General features: G+C 39.0%; 22 non-coding genes across 22 annotated transcripts; all 22 read right to left on the reverse strand.

Annotated features, from left to right (window-relative positions):
• Nucleotides 1-879: 879 nt before the first annotated feature.
• On the reverse strand, nt 880-953 carry trnat-agu (transfer RNA threonine (anticodon AGU)). Its single transcript has one exon. It is a non-coding gene; the product is annotated as a tRNA-Thr (tRNA).
• A 1,209-nt stretch (nt 954-2,162) lies between these two features.
• Nucleotides 2,163-2,236, reverse strand: trnat-agu (transfer RNA threonine (anticodon AGU)). The gene has a single exon. It is a non-coding gene; the product is annotated as a tRNA-Thr (tRNA).
• A 1,719-nt stretch (nt 2,237-3,955) lies between these two features.
• On the reverse strand, nt 3,956-4,029 carry trnat-agu (transfer RNA threonine (anticodon AGU)). The gene has a single exon. It is a non-coding gene; the product is annotated as a tRNA-Thr (tRNA).
• Nucleotides 4,030-4,334: 305 nt separating this feature from the next.
• Nucleotides 4,335-4,408, reverse strand: trnat-agu (transfer RNA threonine (anticodon AGU)). Its single transcript has one exon. It is a non-coding gene; the product is annotated as a tRNA-Thr (tRNA).
• Nucleotides 4,409-6,844: 2,436 nt separating this feature from the next.
• On the reverse strand, nt 6,845-6,918 carry trnat-agu (transfer RNA threonine (anticodon AGU)). Its single transcript has one exon. It is a non-coding gene; the product is annotated as a tRNA-Thr (tRNA).
• A 1,981-nt stretch (nt 6,919-8,899) lies between these two features.
• trnat-agu (transfer RNA threonine (anticodon AGU)) lies at nt 8,900-8,973 on the reverse strand. Its single transcript has one exon. It is a non-coding gene; the product is annotated as a tRNA-Thr (tRNA).
• Nucleotides 8,974-9,278: 305 nt separating this feature from the next.
• Nucleotides 9,279-9,352, reverse strand: trnat-agu (transfer RNA threonine (anticodon AGU)). Its single transcript has one exon. It is a non-coding gene; the product is annotated as a tRNA-Thr (tRNA).
• A 1,228-nt stretch (nt 9,353-10,580) lies between these two features.
• trnat-agu (transfer RNA threonine (anticodon AGU)) lies at nt 10,581-10,654 on the reverse strand. The gene has a single exon. It is a non-coding gene; the product is annotated as a tRNA-Thr (tRNA).
• A 284-nt stretch (nt 10,655-10,938) lies between these two features.
• On the reverse strand, nt 10,939-11,012 carry trnat-agu (transfer RNA threonine (anticodon AGU)). Its single transcript has one exon. It is a non-coding gene; the product is annotated as a tRNA-Thr (tRNA).
• An 893-nt stretch (nt 11,013-11,905) lies between these two features.
• Nucleotides 11,906-11,979, reverse strand: trnat-agu (transfer RNA threonine (anticodon AGU)). Its single transcript has one exon. It is a non-coding gene; the product is annotated as a tRNA-Thr (tRNA).
• Nucleotides 11,980-12,263: 284 nt separating this feature from the next.
• Nucleotides 12,264-12,337, reverse strand: trnat-agu (transfer RNA threonine (anticodon AGU)). Its single transcript has one exon. It is a non-coding gene; the product is annotated as a tRNA-Thr (tRNA).
• A 1,188-nt stretch (nt 12,338-13,525) lies between these two features.
• trnat-ugu (transfer RNA threonine (anticodon UGU)) lies at nt 13,526-13,599 on the reverse strand. Its single transcript has one exon. It is a non-coding gene; the product is annotated as a tRNA-Thr (tRNA).
• Nucleotides 13,600-14,109: 510 nt separating this feature from the next.
• On the reverse strand, nt 14,110-14,183 carry trnat-agu (transfer RNA threonine (anticodon AGU)). The gene has a single exon. It is a non-coding gene; the product is annotated as a tRNA-Thr (tRNA).
• Nucleotides 14,184-14,463: 280 nt separating this feature from the next.
• Nucleotides 14,464-14,537, reverse strand: trnat-agu (transfer RNA threonine (anticodon AGU)). The gene has a single exon. It is a non-coding gene; the product is annotated as a tRNA-Thr (tRNA).
• A 1,188-nt stretch (nt 14,538-15,725) lies between these two features.
• trnat-agu (transfer RNA threonine (anticodon AGU)) lies at nt 15,726-15,799 on the reverse strand. The gene has a single exon. It is a non-coding gene; the product is annotated as a tRNA-Thr (tRNA).
• Nucleotides 15,800-16,309: 510 nt separating this feature from the next.
• On the reverse strand, nt 16,310-16,383 carry trnat-agu (transfer RNA threonine (anticodon AGU)). Its single transcript has one exon. It is a non-coding gene; the product is annotated as a tRNA-Thr (tRNA).
• A 280-nt stretch (nt 16,384-16,663) lies between these two features.
• Nucleotides 16,664-16,737, reverse strand: trnat-agu (transfer RNA threonine (anticodon AGU)). Its single transcript has one exon. It is a non-coding gene; the product is annotated as a tRNA-Thr (tRNA).
• Nucleotides 16,738-17,907: 1,170 nt separating this feature from the next.
• trnat-agu (transfer RNA threonine (anticodon AGU)) lies at nt 17,908-17,981 on the reverse strand. The gene has a single exon. It is a non-coding gene; the product is annotated as a tRNA-Thr (tRNA).
• A 284-nt stretch (nt 17,982-18,265) lies between these two features.
• trnat-ugu (transfer RNA threonine (anticodon UGU)) lies at nt 18,266-18,339 on the reverse strand. Its single transcript has one exon. It is a non-coding gene; the product is annotated as a tRNA-Thr (tRNA).
• A 1,327-nt stretch (nt 18,340-19,666) lies between these two features.
• trnat-agu (transfer RNA threonine (anticodon AGU)) lies at nt 19,667-19,739 on the reverse strand. The gene has a single exon. It is a non-coding gene; the product is annotated as a tRNA-Thr (tRNA).
• Nucleotides 19,740-22,321: 2,582 nt separating this feature from the next.
• On the reverse strand, nt 22,322-22,395 carry trnat-agu (transfer RNA threonine (anticodon AGU)). Its single transcript has one exon. It is a non-coding gene; the product is annotated as a tRNA-Thr (tRNA).
• Nucleotides 22,396-22,680: 285 nt separating this feature from the next.
• trnat-cgu (transfer RNA threonine (anticodon CGU)) lies at nt 22,681-22,754 on the reverse strand. The gene has a single exon. It is a non-coding gene; the product is annotated as a tRNA-Thr (tRNA).
• Between the last annotated feature and the right edge of the window lie 2,185 nt (nt 22,755-24,939).

The following is a 24,939-nucleotide window of genomic DNA, read 5'->3' on the forward strand; positions in this document are numbered from 1 at the left end:
ACCACAAAGAGACACAAAACTACCACAAAGAGACACAACAACTACAAAGACACACAAAACGATAACAAAGAGACACAAAACGACCACAAGAGACAAAACGACCACAAAAAGACACAAGACGACCACAGAGACACATAAAATGACCACAGAGACACAAAACAACCACAGAGAGACACAAAAAGACTACAAAGAGAGACAAAACAAGCACAAAGGGACAAAAAATTTCCAGATACACAAAACTACCACAAAGAGACACAAAATGACCACAAGAGACAAAACGACCACAAAGAGACACAAAACATCCAGAGACACATAACGACCACAAAGACACACAAAACATCCAGAGATAAAAAACAACCACAAAGAGACACAAAACGACCACACAGACACAAAATGACCACAAAGAGAGACAAAATGACCACAAAGAGACACAAAACAACCACAAAGAGACACAAAACGACCACAGAGACACAAAACATCCAGAGACACAAAACGACCACAAAGAGACACAAAACAACCACAAAGAGACACATAACAACCACAAAGAGACACAAAACAACCACAGAGAGACATATAACAACCACAAAGAGACACAAATATCCCAAAACTAATTCTGAAAGAATAAAGATCAGGAGCTGGATCCACTTTGTCCTGAACTGGATCCACTTGAGGAAGTAGCTCCACAGCCTCTCCCAAAACTAACTCTGATTTCTAAAAACATTTTTATCAAGTCTGACCAAAGAACAGACTCATAATAATCATGATGTTCATGATTTAAAGGTTCATCATTTAATTTAGAGGACCAATGAAAAACATTCAGTAGAACCCTGATAATGAGCTGTTTCATATGCTAAGTCATAGTTAGCTTAACATGACCACAGGTACTGCTGGGATTTGAACCCAGGATCTCCTGTTTACTAGACAGGCACTTTGACCAACTAAGCCACAGCACCACATAAGTCATAAAAATGATGAAAGACACAAAACATTGAGATACACAAAACGACCACAAAGAGACATAAAATGACCACAAGAGACAAAACGACCACAAAAAGACACAAAACAACCACAAAGAGACACAAAACAACCACAGAGACACAACAACTACAAAGAGACACAAAACGATCACAAAGAGACACAAAACAACCACAGAGAGACACAAAACGATCACAGAGACACAAAACAACCACAAAGAGAGACAAAACAACCACAGAGACACAACAACTACAAAGAGACACAAAACGATCACAAAGAGACACAAAACAACCTCAAAGAGACACAAAACTACCACAAAGAGACACAAAGCTACCACAAAGAGACACAAAACATCCAGAGACACAAAACAACCAAAGAGAGGCCCAAAACAATCACAAAGAGACGCAAAAAACCACAAAGAGACACAAAACGACCAGAGACACAAAACAACCACAAAGAGACACAAAACATCCAGAGACACAAAACGACCACAAAGAGACACAGCAACTACAAAGACACACATAACGATAACAAAGAGACACAAAATGACCACAAGAGACAAAACGACCACAAAAAGACACAAAACGACCACAGAGAGACACATAACAACCACAAAGAGACACAAAACTACCACAAAGAGACACAACAACCACAAAGAGACACAAAACGACCACAAGAGACAAAACGACCACAAAAAGACACAAAACGACCACAGAGACACATAAAATGACCACAGAGACACAAAACAACCACAGAGAGACACAAAAAGACTACAAAGAGAGACAAAACAACCACAGAGAAACACAAAATTACCAGAAAGAGACACAAAACATCCAGAGACACAAAACAACCACAAAGAGACACAAAATGACCACAAGAGACAAAACGACCACAAAGAGACACAAAACATCCAGAGACACAAAACAACCACAAAGAGACACAAAATGACCACAGAGACACAAAATTACCACAAAGAGACACAAAATTACCACAAAGAGAGACAAAACGACCACAAAGAGACACAAAACATCCCAAAACTAATTTTGATTTCTAAAAACATTTTTATCAAGTCTGACCAAAGAACAGACTCATAATAATCATCATTTAAGTAAGAGAACCAATGTAAAGTAGAACCCTGATAATGACCTGTTTTATATGCTAAGTCATAGTTAGCTTAAAAGGACCAAAGGCACTGCTGGGATTTGAACCCAGGATCTCCTGTTTACTAGTCAGGAACTTTGACCAACTAAGCCACAGCACCACATAAGTCATAAAAATGATGAAAGACACAAAACATTCAGATACACAAAACGACCACAAAGAGACATAAAATGACCAGAAGAGACTAAACGACCACAAAAAGACACAAAACAACCACAGAGAGACACAAAACGATCACAGAGACACAAAACAACCACAAAGAGAGACAAAACAACCACAGAGACACAACAACTACAAAGAGACACAAAACGATCACAAAGAGACACAAAACAACCACAGAGAGACACAAAACGATCACAAAGAGACACAAAACAACCTCAAAGAGACACAAAACTACCACAAAGAGACACAAAACATCCAGAGACACAAAACAACCACAAAGAGACACAAAACATCCAGAGACACAAAACAACCACGAAGAGACACAAAACGACCACAGAGACACAAAAATGACAACAAAGAGAGACAAAACTACTACAAACAGACATAAAATGACCACAAAGAGAGACAAAACGACCTCAAAGAGACACAAAACTACCACAAAGAGACACAAAACATCCAGAGACACAAAACAACCACAGTGAGGCCCAAAACAACCACAGAGACACAACAACTACAAAGAGACACAAAACGATCACAAAGAGACACAAAACAACCTCAAAGAGACACAAAACTACCACAAAGAGACACAAAGCTACCACAAAGAGACACAAAACATCCAGAGACACAAAACAACCACAGTGAGGCCCAAAACAATCACAAAGAGACGCAAAATACCACAAAAAGACACAAAACGACCAGAGACACAAAACAACCACAAAGAGACACAAAACAACCACAAAGAGACACAAACGGACCACAGAGACACAAAACGACCACAAAGAGACACAACAACTACAAAGACACACATAACGATAACAAAGAGACACAAAATGACCACAAGAGACAAAACGACCACAAAAAGACACAAAACGACCACAGAGAGACACATAACAACCACAAAGAGACACAAAACTACCACAAAGAGACACAACTACAAAGACACACAAAACGATAACAAAGAGACACAAAACGACCACAAGAGACAAAACGACCACAAAAAGACACAAAACGACCACAGAGACACATAAAATGACCACAGAGACACAAAACAACCACAGAGAGACACAAAAAGACTACAAAGAGAGACAAAACAAGCACAAAGGGACAAAAAATTTCCAGATACACAAAACTACCACAAAGAGACACAAAATGACCACAAGAGACAAAACGACCACAAAGAGACACAAAACATCCAGAGACACATAACGACCACAAAGACACACAAAACATCCAGAGATAAAAAAACAACCACAAAGAGACACAAAACGACCACACAGACACAAAATGACCACAAAGAGAGACAAAATGACCACAAAGAGACACAAAACAACCACAAAGAGACACAAAACGACCACAGAGACACAAAACATCCAGAGACACAAAACGACCACAAAGAGACACAAAACAACCACAAAGAGACACATAACAACCACAAAGAGACACAAAACAACCACAGAGAGACACATAACAACCACAAAGAGACACAAATATCCCAAAACTAATTCTGATTTCTAAAAACATTTTTATCAAGTCTGACCAAAGAAAAGACTGATAATAATCATGATGTTCATTATTTAATTAAGAGAACCAATGTAAAGTAGAACCCTGATAATGACCTGTTTTATATGCTAAGTCATAGTTAGCTTAAAAGGACCAAAGGCACTGCTGGGATTTGAACCCAGGATCTCCTGTTTACTAGACAGGCACTTTGACCAGCTAAGCCACAGCGCCACATAAGCCATAAAAATGATGAAAGAATAAAGATCAGGAACTGGATCCTCTTCATTCTGAACTGGATTCACTTCGTCCTGAACTGGATCCACTTGAGGAAGTAGCTCCACAGCCTCTCCCAAAACTAACTCTGATTTCTAAAAACATTTTTATCAAGTCTGACCAAAGAACAGACTCATAATAATCATGATGTTCATGATTTAAAGGTTCATCATTTAATTTAGAGGACCAATGAAAAACATTCAGTAGAACCCTGATAATGAGCTGTTTCATATACTAAGTCATAGTTAGCTTAACATGACCACAGGCACTGCTGGGATTTGAACCCAGGATCTCCTGTTTACTAGACAGGCACTTTGACCAACTAAGCCACAGCACCACATAAGTCATAAAAATGATGAAAGACACAAAACATTGAGATACACAAAACGACCACAAAGAGACATAAAGTGACCACAAGAGACAAAACGACCACAAAAAGACACAAAACAACCACAGAGAGACACAAAACAACCACAAAGAGAGACAAAACAACCACAGAGACACAACAACTACAAAGAGACACAAAACGATCACAAAGAGACACAAAACAACCACAGAGAGACACAAAACGATCACAGAGACACAAAACAACCACAAAGAGAGACAAAACAACCACAGAGACACAACAACTACAAAGAGACACAAAACGATCACAAAGAGACACAAAACAACCTCAAAGAGACACAAAACTACCACAAAGAGACACAAAGCTACCACAAAGAGACACAAAACATCCAGAGACACAAAACAACCACAGAGAGGCCCAAAACAATCACAAAGAGACGCAAAAAACCACAAAGAGACACAAAACGACCAGAGACACAAAACAACCACAAAGAGACACAAAACATCCAGAGACACAAAACAACCACAAAGAGACACAAACCGACCACAGAGACACAAAACGACCACAAAGAGACACAACAACTACAAAGACACACATAACGATAACAAAGAGACACAAAACGACCACAAAGAGACATAAAATGACCACAAGAGACAAAACGACCACAAAAAGACACAAAACAACCACAGAGAGACACAAAACAACCACAAAGAGAGACAAAACAACCACAGAGACACAACAACTACAAAGAGACACAAAACGATCACAAAGAGACACAAAACAACCACAGAGAGACACAAAACGATCACAGAGACACAAAACAACCACAAAGAGAGACAAAACAACCACAGAGACACAACAACTACAAAGAGACACAAAACGATCACAAAGAGACACAAAACAACCTCAAAGAGACACAAAACTACCACAAAGAGACACAAAGCTACCACAAAGAGACACAAAACATCCAGAGACACAAAACAACCACAGAGAGGCCCAAAACAATCACAAAGAGACGCAAAAAACCACAAAGAGACACAAAACGACCAGAGACACAAAACAACCACAAAGAGACACAAAACATCCAGAGACACAAAACAACCACAAAGAGACACAAACCGACCACAGAGACACAAAACGACCACAAAGAGACACAACAACTACAAAGACACACATAACGATAACAAAGAGACACAAAACAACCACAGAGAGACACAAAACGATCACAAAGAGACACAAAACAACCTCAAAGAGACACAAAACTACCACAAAGAGACACAAAACAACCACAAAGAGACACAAAACATCCAGAGACACAAAACAACCACGAAGAGACACAAAACGACCACAGAGACACAAAATGACAACAAAGAGAGACAAAACTACTACAAACAGACATAAAATGACCACAAAGAGAGACAAAACGACCTCAAAGAGACACAAAACTACCACAAAGAGACACAAAGCTACCACAAAGAGACACAAAACATCCAGAGACACAAAACAACCACAGTGAGGCCCAAAACAACCACAGAGACACAACAACTACAAAGAGACACAAAACGATCACAAAGAGACACAAAACAACCTCAAAGAGACACAAAACTACCACAAAGAGACACAAAGCTACCACAAAGAGACACAAAACATCCAGAGACACAAAACAACCACAAAGAGACACAAAACAACCACAAAGAGACACAAACGGACCAGAGAGACACAAAACGACCACAAAGAGACACAACAACTACAAAGACACACATAACGATAACAAAGAGACACAAAATGACCACAAGAGACAAAACGACCACAAAAAGACACAAAACGACCACAGAGAGACACATAACAACCACAAAGAGACACAAAACTACCACAAAGAGACACAACAACCACAAAGAGACACAAAACGACCACAAGAGACAAAACGACCACAAAAAGACACAAAACGACCACAGAGACACATAAAATGACCACAGAGACACAAAACAACCACAGAGAGACACAAAAAGACTACAAAGAGAGACAAAACAACCACAGAGAAACACAAAATTACCAGAAAGAGACACAAAACATCCAGAGACACAAAACAACCACAAAGAGACACAAAATGACCACAAGAGACAAAACGACCACAAAGAGACACAAAACATCCAGAGACACAAAACAACCACAAAGAGACACAAAATGACCACAGAGACACAAAATTACCACAAAGAGACACAAAATTACCACAAAGAGAGACAAAACGACCACAAAGAGACACAAAACATCCCAAAACTAATTCTGATTTCTAAAAACATTTTTATCAAGTCTGACCAAAGAACAGACTCATAATAATCATCATTTAAGTAAGAGAACCAATGTAAAGTAGAACCCTGATAATGACCTGTTTTATATGCTAAGTCATAGTTAGCTTAAAAGGACCAAAGGCACTGCTGGGATTTGAACCCAGGATCTCCTGTTTACTAGACAGGCACTTTGACCAACTAAGCCAGAGCACCACATAAGTCATAAAAATGATGAAAGACACAAAACATTCAGATACACAAAACGACCACAAAGAGACATAAAATGACCAGAAGAGACTAAACGACCACAAAAAGACACAAAACAACCACAGAGAGACACAAAACGATCACAGAGACACAAAACAACCACAAAGAGAGACAAAACAACCACAGAGACACAACAACTACAAAGAGACACAAAACGATCACAAAGAGACACAAAACAACCACAGAGAGACACAAAACGATCACAAAGAGACACAAAACAACCTCAAAGAGACACAAAACTACCACAAAGAGACACAAAGCTACCACAAAGAGACACAAAACATCCAGAGACACAAAACAACCACAAAGAGACACAAACCGACCACAGAGACACAAAACAACCACAAAGAGAGACAAAACGACCACAGAGACACAACAACTACAAAGAGACACAAAACGATCACAAAGAGACACAAAACAACCACAGAGAGACACAAAACGATCACAAAGAGACACAAAACAACCTCAAAGAGACACAAAACTACCACAAAGAGACACAAAGCTACCACAAAGAGACACAAAACATCCAGAGACACAAAACAACCACAAAGAGACACAAAACATCCAGAGACACAAAACAACCACGAAGAGACACAAAACGACCACAGAGACACAAAAATGACAACAAAGAGAGACAAAACTACTACAAACAGACATAAAATGACCACAAAGAGAGACAAAACGACCTCAAAGAGACACAAAACTACCACAAAGAGACACAAAACATCCAGAGACACAAAACAACCACAGTGAGGCCCAAAACAACCACAGAGACACAACAACTACAAAGAGACACAAAACGATCACAAAGAGACACAAAACAACCTCAAAGAGACACAAAACTACCACAAAGAGACACAAAGCTACCACAAAGAGACACAAAACATCCAGAGACACAAAACAACCACAGTGAGGCCCAAAACAATCACAAAGAGACGCAAAATACCACAAAGAGACACAAAACGACCAGAGACACAAAACAACCACAAAGAGACACAAAACAACCACAAAGAGACACAAACGGACCACAGAGACACAAAACGACCACAAAGAGACACAACAACTACAAAGACACACATAACGATAACAAAGAGACACAAAATGACCACAAGAGACAAAACGACCACAACAAGACACAAAACGACCACAGAGAGACATATAACAACCACAAAGAGACACAAAACTACCACAAAGAGACACAACTACAAAGACACACAAAACGATAACAAAGAGACACAAAACGACCACAAGAGACAAAACGACCACAAAAAGACACAAAACGACCACAGAGACACATAAAATGACCACAGAGACACAAAACAACCACAGAGAGACACAAAAAGACTACAAAGAGAGACAAAACAAGCACAAAGGGACAAAAAAATTCCAGATACACAAAACTACCACAAAGAGACACAAAATGACCACAAGAGACAAAACGACCACAAAGAGACACAAAACATCCAGAGACACATAACGACCACAAAGACACACAAAACATCCAGAGATAAAAAACAACCACAAAGAGACACAAAACGACCACACAGACACAAAATGACCACAAAGAGAGACAAAATGACCACAAAGAGACACAAAACAACCACAAAGAGACACAAAACGACCACAGAGACACAAAACATCCAGAGACACAAAACGACCACAAAGAGACACAAAACAACCACAAAGAGACACATAACAACCACAAAGAGACACAAAACAACCACAGAGAGACACATAACAACCACAAAGAGACACAAATATCCCAAAACTAATTCTGATTTCTAAAAACATTTTTATCAAGTCTGACCAAAGAAAAGACTGATAATAATCATGATGTTCATTATTTAATTAAGAGAACCAATGTAAAGTAGAACCCTGATAATGACCTGTTTTATATGCTAAGTCATAGTTAGCTTAAAAGGACCAAAGGCACTGCTGGGATTTGAACCCAGGATCTCCTGTTTACTAGACAGGCACTTTGACCAGCTAAGCCACAGCGCCACATAAGCCATAAAAATGATGAAAGAATAAAGATCAGGAACTGGATCCTCTTCATTCTGAACTGGATTCACTTCGTCCTGAACTGGATCCACTTGAGGAAGTAGCTCCACAGCCTCTCCCAAAACTAACTCTGATTTCTAAAAACATTTTTATCAAGTCTGACCAAAGAACAGACTCATAATAATCATGATGTTCATGATTTAAAGGTTCATCATTTAATTTAGAGGACCAATGAAAAACATTCAGTAGAACCCTGATAATGAGCTGTTTCATATGCTAAGTCATAGTTAGCTTAACATGACCACAGGCACTGCTGGGATTTGAACCCAGGATCTCCTGTTTACTAGACAGGCACTTTGACCAACTAAGCCACAGCACCACATAAGTCATAAAAATGATGAAAGACACAAAACATTGAGATACACAAAACGACCACAAAGAGACATAAAATGACCACAAGAGACAAAACGACCACAAAAAGACACAAAACAACCACAGAGAGACACAAAACAACCACAAAGAGAGACAAAACAACCACAGAGACACAACAACTACAAAGAGACACAAAACGATCACAAAGAGACACAAAACAACCACAGAGAGACACAAAACGATCACAGAGACACAAAACAACCACAAAGAGAGACAAAACAACCACAGAGACACAACAACTACAAAGAGACACAAAACGATCACAAAGAGACACAAAACAACCTCAAAGAGACACAAAACTACCACAAAGAGACACAAAGCTACCACAAAGAGACACAAAACATCCAGAGACACAAAACAACCACAGAGAGGCCCAAAACAATCACAAAGAGACGCAAAAAACCACAAAGAGACACAAAACGACCAGAGACACAAAACAACCACAAAGAGACACAAAACATCCAGAGACACAAAACAACCACAAAGAGACACAAACCGACCACAGAGACACAAAACGACCACAAAGAGACACAACAACTACAAAGACACACATAACGATAACAAAGAGACACAAAATGACCACAAGAGACAAAACGACCACAAAAAGACACAAAACGACCACAAAGAGACACAACAACCACAAAGAGACACAAAACGACCACAAGAGACAAAACGACCACAAAAAGACACAAAACGACCACAGAGACACATAAAATGACCACAGAGACACAAAACAACCACAGAGAGACACAAAAAGACTACAAAGAGAGACAAAACAACCACAGAGAAACACAAAATTACCAGAAAGAGACACAAAACATCCAGAGACACAAAACAACCACAAAGAGACACAAAATGACCACAAGAGACAAAACGACCACAAAGAGACACAAAACATCCAGAGACACAAAACAACCACAAAGAGACACAAAATGACCACAGAGACACAAAATTACCACAAAGAGACACAAAATTACCACAAAGAGAGACAAAACGACCACAAAGAGACACAAAACATCCCAAAACTAATTCTGATTTCTAAAAACATTTTTATCAAGTCTGACCAAAGAACAGACTCATAATAATCATCATTTAAGTAAGAGAACCAATGTAAAGTAGAAACCTTATGATGACCTGTTTTATATGCTAAGTCATAGTTAGCTTAAAAGGACCAAAGGCACTGCTGGGATTTGAACCCAGGATCTCCTGTTTACTAGACAGGCACTTTGACCAACTAAGCCACAGCGCCACATAAGTCATGAAAATTATGAAAGAATAAAGATCAGGAGCGGGATCCACTTTGTCCTGAACTGGATCCACTTGAGGAAGTAGCTCCAGAGCCTCTCTCAAAACTAACTCTGATTTCTAAAAACATTTTTATCAAGTCTGACCAAAGAACAGACTCATAATAATCATGATGTTCATCATTTAAAGGTTCATCATTTAATTTAGAGGACCAATGAAAAACATTCAGTAGAACTCTGATAATGAGCTGTTTTATATGCTAAGTCATAGTTAGCTTAAAAGGACTAAAGGCACTGCTGGGATTTGAACCCAGGATCTCCTGTTTACTAGACAGGCACTTTGACCAACTAAGCCACAGCACCACATAAGTCATAAAAATGATGAAAGACACAAAACATTGAGATACACAAAACGACCACAAAGAGACATAAAATGACCACAAGAGACAAAACGACCACAAAAAGACACAAAACAACCACAGAGAGACACAAAACAACCACAAAGACAGACAAAACAACCACAGAGACACAACAACTACAAAGAGACACAAAACGATCACAAAGAGACACAAAACAACCACAGAGAGACACAAAACGATCACAGAGACACAAAACAACCACAAAGAGAGACAAAACAACCACAGAGACACAACAACTACAAAGAGACACAAAACGATCACAAAGAGACACAAAACTACCTCAAAGAGACACAAAACTACCACAAAGAGACACAAAACGACCACAAGAGACAAAACGACCACAAAAAGACACAAAACGACCACAGAGACACATAAAATGACCACAGAGACACAAAACAACCACAGAGAGACACAAAAAGACTACAAAGAGAGACAAAACAACCACAGAGAAACACAAAATTACCAGAAAGAGACACAAAACATCCAGAGACACAAAACAACCACAAAGAGACACAAAATGACCACAAGAGACAAAACGACCACAAAGAGACACAAAACATCCAGAGACACAAAACAACCACAAAGAGACACAAAACGACCACAGAGACACAAAATTACCACAAAGAGACACAAAATTACCACAAAGAGAGACAAAACGACCACAAAGAGACACAAAACATCCCAAAACTAATTCTGATTTCTAAAAACATTTTTATCAAGTCTGACCAAAGTACAGACTCATAATAATCATCATTTAAGTAAGAGAACCAATGTAAAGTAGAACCCTGATAATGACCTGTTTTATATGCTAAGTCATAGTTAGCTTAAAAGGATCAAAGGCACTGCTGGGATTTGAACCCAGGATCTCCTGTTTACTAGACAGGCACTTTGACCAACTAAGCCACAGCGCCACATAAGTCATAAAAATTATGAAAGAATAAAGATCAGGAGCTGGATCCACTTTGTCCTGAACTGGATCCACTTGAGGAAGTAGCTCCACAGCCTCTCCCAAAGCTAACTCTGATTTCTAAAAACATTTTTATCAAGTCTGACCAAAGAACAGACTCATAATAATCATGATGTTCATGATTTAAAGGTTCATCATTTAATTTAGAGGACCAATGAAAAACATTCAGTAGAACTCTGATAATGAGCTGTTTCATATGCTAAGTCATAGTTAGCTTAAAAGGACCACAGGCACTGCTGGGATTTGAACCCAGGATCTCCTGTTTACTAGACAGGCACTTTGACCAACTAAGCCACAGCACCACATAAGTCATAAAAATGATGAAAGACACAAAACATTGAGATACACAAAACGACCACAAAGAGACACAAAATGACCACAAAGAGACATAAAATGACCACAAAGAGACATAAAATGACCACAAGAGACAAAACGACCACAAAAAGACACAAAACAACCACAGAGAGACACAAAACAACCACAAAGAGAGACAAAACAACCACAGAGACACAACAACTACAAAGAGACACAAAACGATCACAAAGAGACACAAAACAACCACAGAGAGACACAAAACGATCACAGAGACACAAAACAACCACAAAGAGAGACAAAACAACCACAGAGACACAACAACTACAAAGAGACACAAAACGATCACAAAGAGACACAAAACAACCTCAAAGAGACACAAAACTACCACAAAGAGACACAAAGCTACCACAAAGAGACACAAAACATCCAGAGACACAAAACAACCACAAAGAGACACAAAACATCCAGAGACACAAAACAACCACAAAGAGACACAAAACGACCAGAAACACAAAACAACCACAAAGAGACACAAAACATCCAGAGACACAAAACAACCACAAAGAGACACAAACCGACCACAGAGACACAAAACGACCACAAAGAGACACAAAACTACCACAAAGAGACACAACAACCACAAAGAGACACAAAACGACCACAAGAGACAAAACGACCACAAAAAGACACAAAACGACCACAGAGACACATAAAATGACCACAGAGACACAAAACAACCACAGAGAGACACAAAAAGACTACAAAGAGAGACAAAACAACCACAGAGAAACACAAAATTACCAGAAAGAGACACAAAACATCCAGAGACACAAAACAACCACAAAGAGACACAAAATGACCACAAGAGACAAAACGACCACAAAGAGACACAAAACATCCAGAGACACAAAACAACCACAAAGAGACACAAAATGACCACAGAGACACAAAATTACCACAAAGAGACACAAAATTACCACAAAGAGAGACAAAACGACCACAAAGAGACACAAAACATCCCAAAACTAATTCTGATTTCTAAAAACATTTTTATCAAGTCTGACCAAAGAACAGACTCATAATAATCATCATTTAAGTAAGAGAACCAATGTAAAGTAGAACCCTGATAATGACCTGTTTTATATGCTAAGTCATAGTTAGCTTAAAAGGACCAAAGGCACTGCTGGGATTTGAACCCAGGATCTCCTGTTTACAAGACAGGCACTTTGACCAACTAAGCCACAGCACCACATAAGTCATAAAAATGATGAAAGACACAAAACATTGAGATACACAAAACGACCACAAAGAGACATAAAATGACCAGAAGAGACAAAACTACCACAAAAAGACACAAAACAACCACAGAGAGACACAAAACGATCACAGAGACACAAAACAACCACAAAGAGACACAAAACTACCACAAAGAGACACAAAACATCCAGAGACACAAAACAACCACAAAGAGACACAAAACATCCAGAGACACAAAACAACCACGAAGAGACACAAAACGACCACAGAGACACAAAATGACCACAAAGAGACACAAAATTACCACAAAGAGAGACAAAACGACCACAAAGAGACACAAAACATCCCAAAACTAATTCTGATTTCTAAAAACATTTTTATCAAGTCTGACCAAAGATCATACTCATAATAATCATCATTTAAGTAAGAGAACCAATGTAAAGTAGAACCCTGATAATGACCTGTTTTATATGCTAAGTCATAGTTAGCTTAAAAGGATCAAAGGCACTGCTGGGATTTGAACCCAGGATCTCCTGTTTACTAGACAGGCACTTTGACCAACTAAGCCACAGCGATAAGTCATAAAAATTATGAAAGAATAAAGATCAGGAACTGGATCCACTTTGTCCTGAACTGGATCCACTTGAGGAAGTAGCTCCACAGCCTCTCCCAAAGCTAACTCTGATTTCTAAAAACATTTTTATCAAGTCTGACCAAAGAACAGACTCATAATAATCATGATGTTCATGATTTAAAGGTTCATCATTTAATTTAGAGGACCAATGAAAAACATTCAGTAGAACTCTGATAATGAGCTGTTTCATATGCTAAGTCATAGTTAGCTTAACAAGACCACAGGCACTGCTGGGATTTGAACCCAGGATCTCCTGTTTACTAGACAGGCACTTTGACCAACTAAGCCACAGCACCACATAAGTCATAAAAATGATGAAAGACACAAAACATTGAGATACACAAAACGACCACAAAGAGACACAAAATGACCACAAAGAGACATAAAATGACCACAAAGAGACATAAAATGACCACAAGAGACAAAACGACCACAAAAAGACACAAAACAACCACAGAGAGACACAAAACAACCACAAAGAGAGACAAAACAACCACAGAGACACAACAACTACAAAGAGACACAAAACGATCACAAAGAGACACAAAACAACCACAGAGAGACACAAAACGATCACAGAGACACAAAACAACCACAAAGAGAGACAAAACAACCACAGAGACACAACAACTACAAAGAGACACAAAACGATCACAAAGAGACACAAAACAACCTCAAAGAGACACAAAACTACCACAAAGAGACACAAAGCTACCACAAAGAGACACAAAACATCCAGAGACACAAAACAACCACAAAGAGACACAAAACATCCAGAGACACAAAACAACCACAAAGAGACACAAAACGACCAGAAACACAAAACAACCACAAAGAGACACAAAACATCCAGAGACACAAAACAACCACAAAGAGACACAAACCGACCACAGAGACACAAAACGACCACAAAGAGACACAAAACTACCACAAAGAGACACAACAACCACAAAGAGACACAAAACGACCACAAGAGACAAAACGACCACAAAAAGACACAAAACGACCACAGAGACACATAAAATGACCACAGAGACACAAAACAACCACAGAGAGACACAAAAAGACTACAAAGAGAGACAAAACAACCACAGAGAAACACAAAATTACCAGAAAGAGACACAAAACATCCAGAGACACAAAACAACCACAAAGAGACACAAAATGACCACAAGAGACAAAACGACCACAAAGAGACACAAAACATCCAGAGACACAAAACAACCACAAAGAGACACAAAATGACCACAGAGACACAAAATTACCACAAAGAGACACAAAATTACCACAAAGAGAGACAAAACGACCACAAAGAGACACAAAACATCCCAAAACTAATTCTGATTTCTAAAAACATTTTTATCAAGTCTGACCAAAGAACAGACTCATAATAATCATCATTTAATTAAGAGAACCAATGTAAAGTAGAACCCTGATAATGACCTGTTTTATATGCTAAGTCATAGTTAGCTTAAAAGGACCAAAGGCACTGCTGGGATTTGAACCCAGGATCTCCTGTTTACTAGACAGGCACTTTGACCAACTAAGCCACAGCACCACATAAGTCATAAAAATGATGAAAGACACAAAACATTGAGATACACAAAACGACCACAAAGAGACATAAAATGACCACAAGAGACAAAACTACCACAAAAAGACACAAAACAACCACAGAGAGACACAAAACGATCACAGAGACACAAAACAACCACAAAGAGACACAAAACTACCACAAAGAGACACAAAACATCCAGAGACACAAAACAACCACAAAGAGACACAAAACATCCAGAGACACAAAACAACCACGAAGAGACACAAAACGACCACAGAGACACAAAATGACCACAAAGAGACACAAAATTACCACAAAGAGAGACAAAACGACCACAAAGAGACACAAAACATCCCAAAACTAATTCTGATTTCTAAAAACATTTTTATCAAGTCTGACCAAAGATCAGACTCATAATAATCATCATTTAAGTAAGAGAACCAATGTAAAGTAGAACCCTGATAATGACCTGTTTTATATGCTAAGTCATAGTTAGCTTAAAAGGATCAAAGGCACTGCTGGGATTTGAACCCAGGATCTCCTGTTTACTAGACAGGCACTTTGACCAACTAAGCCACAGCGATAAGTCATAAAAATTATGAAAGAATAAAGATCAGGAACTGGATCCACTTTGTCCTGAACTGGATCCACTTGAGGAAGTAGCTCCACAGCCTCTCCCAAAACTAACTCTGATTTCTAAAAACATTTTTATCAAGTCTGACCAATGAACAGACTCATAATAATCATGATGTTCATGATTTAAAGGTTCATCATTTAATTTAGAGGACCAATGAAAAACATTCAGTAGAACCCTGATAATGAGCTGTTTCATATGCTAAGTCATAGTTAGCTTAACAGGACCACAGGCACTGCTGGGATTTGAACCCAGGATCTCCTGTTTACTAGACAGGCACTTTGACCAACTAAGCCACAGCACCACATAAGTCATAAAAATGATGAAAGACACAAAACATTGAGATACACAAAACGACCACAAAGAGACACAAAATGACCACAAAGAGACATAAAATGACCACAAGAGACAAAACGACCACAAAAAGACACAAAACAACCACAGAGAGACACAAAACAACCACAAAGAGAGACAAAACAACCACAGAGACACAACAACTACAAAGAGACACAAAACGATCACAAAGAGACACAAAACAACCACAGAGAGACACAAAACGATCACAGAGACACAAAACAACCACAAAGAGAGACAAAACAACCACAGAGACACAACAACTACAAAGAGACACAAAACGATCACAAAGAGACACAAAACAACCTCAAAGAGACACAAAACTACCACAAAGAGACACAAAGCTACCACAAAGAGACACAAAACATCCAGAGACACAAAACAACCACAGAGAGGCCCAAAACAATCACAAAGAGACGCAAAAAACCACAAAGAGACACAAAACGACCAGAGACACAAAACAACCACAAAGAGACACAAAACATCCAGAGACACAAAACAACCACAAAGAGACACAAACCGACCACAGAGACACAAAACGACCACAAAGAGACACAAAACTACCACAAAGAGACACAACAACCACAAAGAGACACAAAACGACCACAAGAGACAAAACGACCACAAAAAGACACAAAACGACCACAGAGACACATAAAATGACCACAGAGACACAAAACAACCACAGAAAGACACAAAAAGACTACAAAGAGAGACAAAACAACCACAGAGAAACACAAAATTACCAGAAAGAGACACAAAACATCCAGAGACACAAAACAACCACAAAGAGACACAAAATGACCACAAGAGACGAAACGACCACAAAGAGACACAAAACATCCAGAGACACAAAACAACCACAAAGAGACACAAAATGACCACAGAGACACAAAATTACCACAAAGAGACACAAAATTACCACAAAGAGAGACAAAACGACCACAAAGAGACACAAAACATCCCAAAACTAATTCTGATTTCTAAAAACATTTTTATCAAGTCTGACCAAAGAACAGACTCATAATAATCATCATTTAAGTAAGAGAACCAATGTAAAGTAGAAACCTTATGATGACCTGTTTTATATGCTAAGTCATAGTTAGCTTAAAAGGACCAAAGGCACTGCTGGGATTTGAACCCAGGATCTCCTGTTTACTAGACAGGCACTTTGACCAACTAAGCCACAGCGCCACATAAGTCATGAAAATTATGAAAGAATAAAGATCAGGAGCGGGATCCACTTTGTCCTGAACTGGATCCACTTGAGGAAGTAGATCCAAAGCCTCTCTCAAAACTAACTCTGATTTCTAAAAACATTTTTATCAAGTCTGACCAAAGAACAGACTCACAATAATCATGATGTTCATCATTTAAACGTTCATCATTTAATTTAGAGGACCAATGAAAAACATTCAGTAGAACCCTGATAATGACCTGTTTTATATACTAAGTCATCGTTAGCTTAACAGGACCACAGGCACTGCTGGGATTTGAACCCAGGATCTCCTGTTTACAAGACAGGCACTTTGACCAACTAAGCCACAGCACCACATAAGTCATAAAAATGATGAAAGACACAAAACATTGAGATACACAAAACGACCACAAAGAGACATAAAATGACCACAAGAGACAAAACGACCACAAAAAGACACAAAACAACCACAGAGAGACACAAAACGATCACAGAGACACAAAACAACCACAAAGAGAGACAAAACAACCACAGAGACACAACAACTACAAAGAGACACAAAACGATCACAAAGAGACACAAAACAACCACAGAGAGACACAAAACGATCACAAAGAGACACAAAACAACCTCAAAGAGACACAAAACTACCACAAAGAGACACAAAGCTACCACAAAGAGACACAAAACATCCAGAGACACAAAACAACCACAAAGAGACACAAAACATCCAGAGACACAAAACAACCACGAAGAGACACAAAACGACCACAGAGACACAAAATGACCACAAAGAGAGACTAAACAACCACAGTGAGGCCCAAAACAATCACAAAGAGACGCAAAAAACCACAAAGAGACACAAAACGACCAGAGACACAAAACAACCACAAAGAGACACAAAACATCCAGAGACACAAAACAACCACAAAGAGACACAAACCGACCACAGAGACACAAAACGACCACAAAGAGACACAACAACTACAAAGACACACATAACGATAACAAAGAGACACAAAATGACCACAAGAGACAAAACGACCACAAAAAGACACAAAACGACCACAGAGAGACACATAACAACCACAAAGAGACACAAAACTACCACAAAGAGACACAACAACTACAAAGACACACAAAACGATAACAAAGAGACACAAAACGACCACAAGAGACAAAACGACCACAAAAAGACACAAAACGACCACAGAGACACATAAAATGACCACAGAGACACAAAACAACCACAGAGAAACACAAAATTACCAGAAAGAGACACAAAACATCCAGAGACACAAAACAACCACAAAGAGACACAAAATGACCACAAGAGACAAAACGACCACAAAGAGACACAAAACATCCAGAGACACATAACGACCACAAAAAGACACAAAACATCCAGAGACACAAAACAACCACAAAGAGACACAAAATTACCACAGAGACACAAAATGACCACAAAGAGACACAAAATTACCACAAAGAGAGACAAAACGACCACAAAGAGACACAAAACATCCCAAAACTAATTCTGATTTCTAAAAACATTTTTATCAAGTCTGACCAAAGAACAGACTCATAATAATCATCATTTAAGTAAGATAACCAATGTAAAGTAGAACCCTGATAATGACCTGTTTTATATGCTAAGTCATAGTTAGCTTAAAAGGACCAAAGGCACTGCTGGGATTTGAACCCAGGATCTCCTGTTTACTAGACAGGCACTTTACCAACTAAGCCACAGCGCCACATAAGTCATAAAAATTATGAAAGACACAAAACATTCAGATACACAAAACGACCACAAAGAGACACAAAATGACGACAAGAGACAAAACGACCACAAAGAGACACAAAACAACCACAAAGAGACACAAAATGACCACAAGAGACAAAACGACCACAAAGAGACACAAAACAACCACAAAGAGACACAAAATGACCACAAGAGACAAAACGACCACAAAGAGACACAAAACATCCAGAGACACATAACGACCACAAAGAGACACAAAACATTCAGAGACACAAAACAACCACAAAGAGACACAAAACGACCACAGAGACACAAAACTACCACAAAGAGACACAAAGCTACCACAAAGAGACACATAGCTACAACAAAGAGAAAAAAATTACTAGAAAGAGACACAAAACGACCACAGAGACGCAAAACAAATACAAGGAGACACAAAACAACCACAAAGAGACACAAAATGACCACAAGAGACAAAACGATCACAAAAAGACACTAAACAACCACAGAGACACAAAACAACCACAAAGAGAGACAGAACAAGCACAGAGAGACACAAAATGACCAGAAAGAGACACAAAACATCAAGAGACACAAAACAACCACAAAGAGACACAAGATGACCACAAGAGACAAAACGACCACAAAGAGACACAAAACATCCAGAGACACAAAACGACCACAGAGACACAAAACAAAAACAAAAAGACACAAAACGACCACGGAGACACAAAATTACCACAAAGAGAGACAAAACTACCACAAAGAGACACAAAATTACCAGAAAGAGACACAAAACAACCACAGAGAGGAACAAAACATCCAGAGACACAAAACGACCACAAAGAGACACAAAACGACCACAAAGAGACACATAACAACTACAAAGAGACACAAAACTACCACAAAGAGACACAACAACTACAAATACACACAAAACGATAACAAAGAGACACAAAACGATCACAAAGACACACAAAACAACCACAAAGAGACATAAAAGTACCACAAAGAGACACAAAACGACCACAAAGAGACAAGAAATTACCAGAAAGAGAAACAAAACAACCAGAGAGACACAAAACAACTACAAAGAGACACAAAAAAACCACAGAGACACACAAAACGACCACAGAGACACAAAACAAAAACAAAAAGACACAAAACGACCACGGAGACACAAAATTACCACAAAGAGAGACAAAACTACCACAAAGAGACACAAAATTACCAGAAAGAGACACAAAACAACCACAGAGAGGAACAAAACATCCAGAGACACAAAACGACCACAAAGAGACACAAAACGACCACAAAGAGACACAAAACGACCACAAAGAGACACATAACAACCACAAAGAGACACGAAACTACCACAAAGAGACACAACAACTACAAAGACACACAAAACGATAACAAAGAGACACAAAATGACCACAAGAGACAAAACGACCACAAAGAGACACAAAACATCCAGAGACACAAAACAACCACAAAGAGACACAAAACGACCACAGAGACACAAAATGACCACAAAGAGAGACAAAACTACCACAAAGAAACACAAAATTACCAGAAAGAGACACAAAACAACCACAGAGAGGAACAAAACATCCAGAGACACAAAACGACCACGAAGAGACACAAAACGACCACAAAGAGACACATAACAACCACAAAGAGACACAACAACTACAAAGACACACAAAACGATAACAAAGAGACACAAAACGATCACAAAGACACACAAAACAACCACAAAGAGACATAAAAGTACCACAAAGAGACACAAAACGACCACAAAGAGACAAAAAAATACCAGAAAGAGAAACAAAACAACCACAGAGACACAAAACCACTACAAAGAGACACAAAACAACCACAAAGAGACACAAAACGACCACAAAGAGACACAAAACGACCACAAAGAGACACATAACAACTACAAAGAGACACAAAACTACCACAAAGAGACACAACAACTACAAATACACACAAAACGATAACAAAGAGACACAAAACGATCACAAAGACACACAAAACAACCACAAAGAGACACAAAATGACCACAAGAGACAAAACGACCACAAAAAGACACAAAACGACCACAGAGACACATAAAATGACCACAGAGACACAAAACGACCACAGAGAGACATAAAATGACCACAGAGACACAAAATGACCACAGAGACACAAAACAACCACAGACAGACACAAAATGACCACAAAGAGAGACAAAACATTCAGATACACAAAACGACCACAAAGAGACACAAAACAACCACAGAGAAACACAAAATGACCACAAAGAGACACAAAATGACCACAGAGACACAAAATTACCACAAAGAGACACAAAATTACCGCAAAGAGAGACAAAACGACCACAAAGAGACACAAAACATCCCAAAACTAATTCTGATTTCTAAAAACATTTTTATCAAGTCTGACTAAAGAACAGACTCATAATAATCATGATGTTCATCATTTAATTAAGTAAACCAATGTAAAATAGAACCCTGATAATGACCTGTTTTATATGCTAAGTCATAGTTAGCTTAACAGGACCACAGGCACTGCTGGGATTTGAACCCAGGATCTCCTGTTTACTAGACAGGCACTTTGACCAACTAAGCCACAGCACCACATAAGTCACGAAAATGATGAAAGAATAAAGATCAGGAACTGGATCCACTTCGTCCTGAACTGGATGCACTCCAGGAAGCGAGCTCCAGAGACTCTCCCAAAACTAACTCTGATTTCTAAAAACATTTTTATCAAGTCTGACCAAAGAACAGACTCATAATAATCATGATGTTCATCATTTAAAGGTTCATCATTTAATTTAGAGGACCAATGAAAAACATTCAGTAGAACCCTGATAATGACCCGTTTTATATGCTAAGTCATCGTTAGCTTAACAGGACCACAGGTACTGCTGGGATTTGAACCCAGGATCTCCTGTTTACGAGACAGGCTCTTTGACCAACTAAGCCACAGCACCACATAAGTCATAAAAATGATGAAAGAATAAAGATCGTGAACTGGATCCACTCCCGGAAATGTTTCTGTATTTATCAGACGCTTTTATCCAAAGCGACTTACAAATGAAGATATAACAGCTCTATAAAAAGCTAACAATAAGCTACATAGAAGGAACCCAGGAGTCCGACTCTGTCAGAGGGGACAGAGTAGAGATAGGGTGCAGGCTTAGAAGGAAGAGCAGAAAGATAAAGAGCAGAGATAGAGGGGGGAGGGAAGTACAAGGTAAGTGCTGGGATAGGAGATGCTCTCTGAAGAGCTGGGTTTTCAGGAGCTTCTTGAAGATAGACAGGGACGCCCCTGTTCTGGTAGCGCTCGGTAGGTCATTCCACCATCGTGGGACGACACATGAACAGAGTTTGGATTGTCTTAGGCGTGGTGTAGGAGCTGCTAGACGACAATCCTGGGACCAACGGAGGGACCCAGTTGGGACAGAAGCCTTTGCAAGAGCATTCAAGTAGATGGAGCCGTTCCATTAAGCTCTTTGTAGCTAACATCAGGGACTTGAACCTGATGCAGGCGGCTAAGGGCAGCCAGAGGAGCTCAATGAACAGAGGGGGGACGTGTTCTTTTAGGCACATCTACAAAGAGTCATAAAATGACCACAAAATGACCACAAAGAGAGACAAAACAACCACAGAGACATAACAACTACAAAGAGACACAAAATGACCACAAAAAGACAGAAAATGACCACAAGGAGACACAAAACAACCACATTATGAACCACCATATTGTGCAGAAATACTGTATAAAATAGATAACTTAGCCTCTCTGAAACAACATGTTCATTCAAAGTAATTAAACTCCCTTTTTGTAGAATATTTGACCCCCATCAGAGCTTAGTTTGTTTCTGAAACTCTTCTTATGGACTTTACGCCACATCAAACACCTTCATCATGTGACAGCGTCGTCATTTTGATGTTTTCAGCCATTTAGTTTGTCTGAGTTGAACAACATTTGATCCGTTTAAGGTTCCAGAGTAAAACCGAACCGAGCCGCTGATATTTTGGGCTCGGGTGACTTTAGGGGGGATTTAATGCTTCATGCCGTAGCCAGATTTCACTTCCTTTGAGAGCTTAAAACAGGCTTTCAGTTTAACATCATTTATAATAATTACAGCATCACTTCCTCCTCCTCTGAGGAGGTGAATCTGCTTTCATTTTCAGCCTTTTCATTCTTCTTCCTGTGATAAACTGGACCCACGTAAGACCTCCAACATGTCGCCTTCTGCTTGGAGGCTGACACAAAACTACCACAAAGAGACACAAAACTACCACAAAGAGACACAAAACAACCACAAAGAGACACAAAACAACCACATTATGAACCACCATATTGTGCATAAATACTGTATAAAACAGATAACTTAGCCTCTCTGAAACAACATGTTCATTCAAAGTAATTAAACCCCTTTTTGTAGAATATTTGACCCCCATCAGAGCCTAGTTTGTTTCTTAAAATCTTCTTATGGACTTTACGCCACATCAAACGCCTTCATCATGTCACAGCGTCGTCATTTTGATGTTTTCAGCCATTTAGTTTGTCTGAGTTGAACAACATTTGATCCGTTTAAGGTTCAAGAGTAAAACAGAACCGAACCGCTCTGATATTTTGGGCTCGGGTGACTTTAGGGGGGATTTAATGCTTCGTCTGCTTCATACCGTAGCCAGATTTCACTCCCTTTGAGAGCTTAAAACAGGCTTTCAGTTTAACATAATTTATAATAATTACAGCATCTCTTCCTCCTCCTCTGAGGAGGTGAATCTGCTTTCATTTTCAGCCTTTTCATTCTTCTTCCTGTGATAAACCGGACCCACGTCAGCCCTCCAACATGTCGCCTTCTGCTTGGAGGCTGACACAAAACTACCACAAAGAGACACAAAACGATAACAAAGAGACACAAAACAACCACAAAGAGACATAAAACTATCACAAAGAGACACAAAACAACCACAAAGAGACACAAAATGACCACTAGAGACAAAACGACCACAAAGAGTCACAAAACATCCAGAGACACATAACGACCACAGAGACACAAAACAACCACAGAGAGACACAAAACGACTACAAAGACACAAAATGACCACAAAGAGAGACAAAACTACCACAAAGAAACACAAAATTACCAGAAAGAGACACAA

Source organism: Leuresthes tenuis, unplaced genomic scaffold, assembly GCF_036924035.1.
Source record: "Leuresthes tenuis unplaced genomic scaffold, fLeuTen1.0.hap1 SCAF_23, whole genome shotgun sequence".
Lineage (NCBI taxonomy): Eukaryota > Metazoa > Chordata > Actinopteri > Atheriniformes > Atherinopsidae > Leuresthes > Leuresthes tenuis.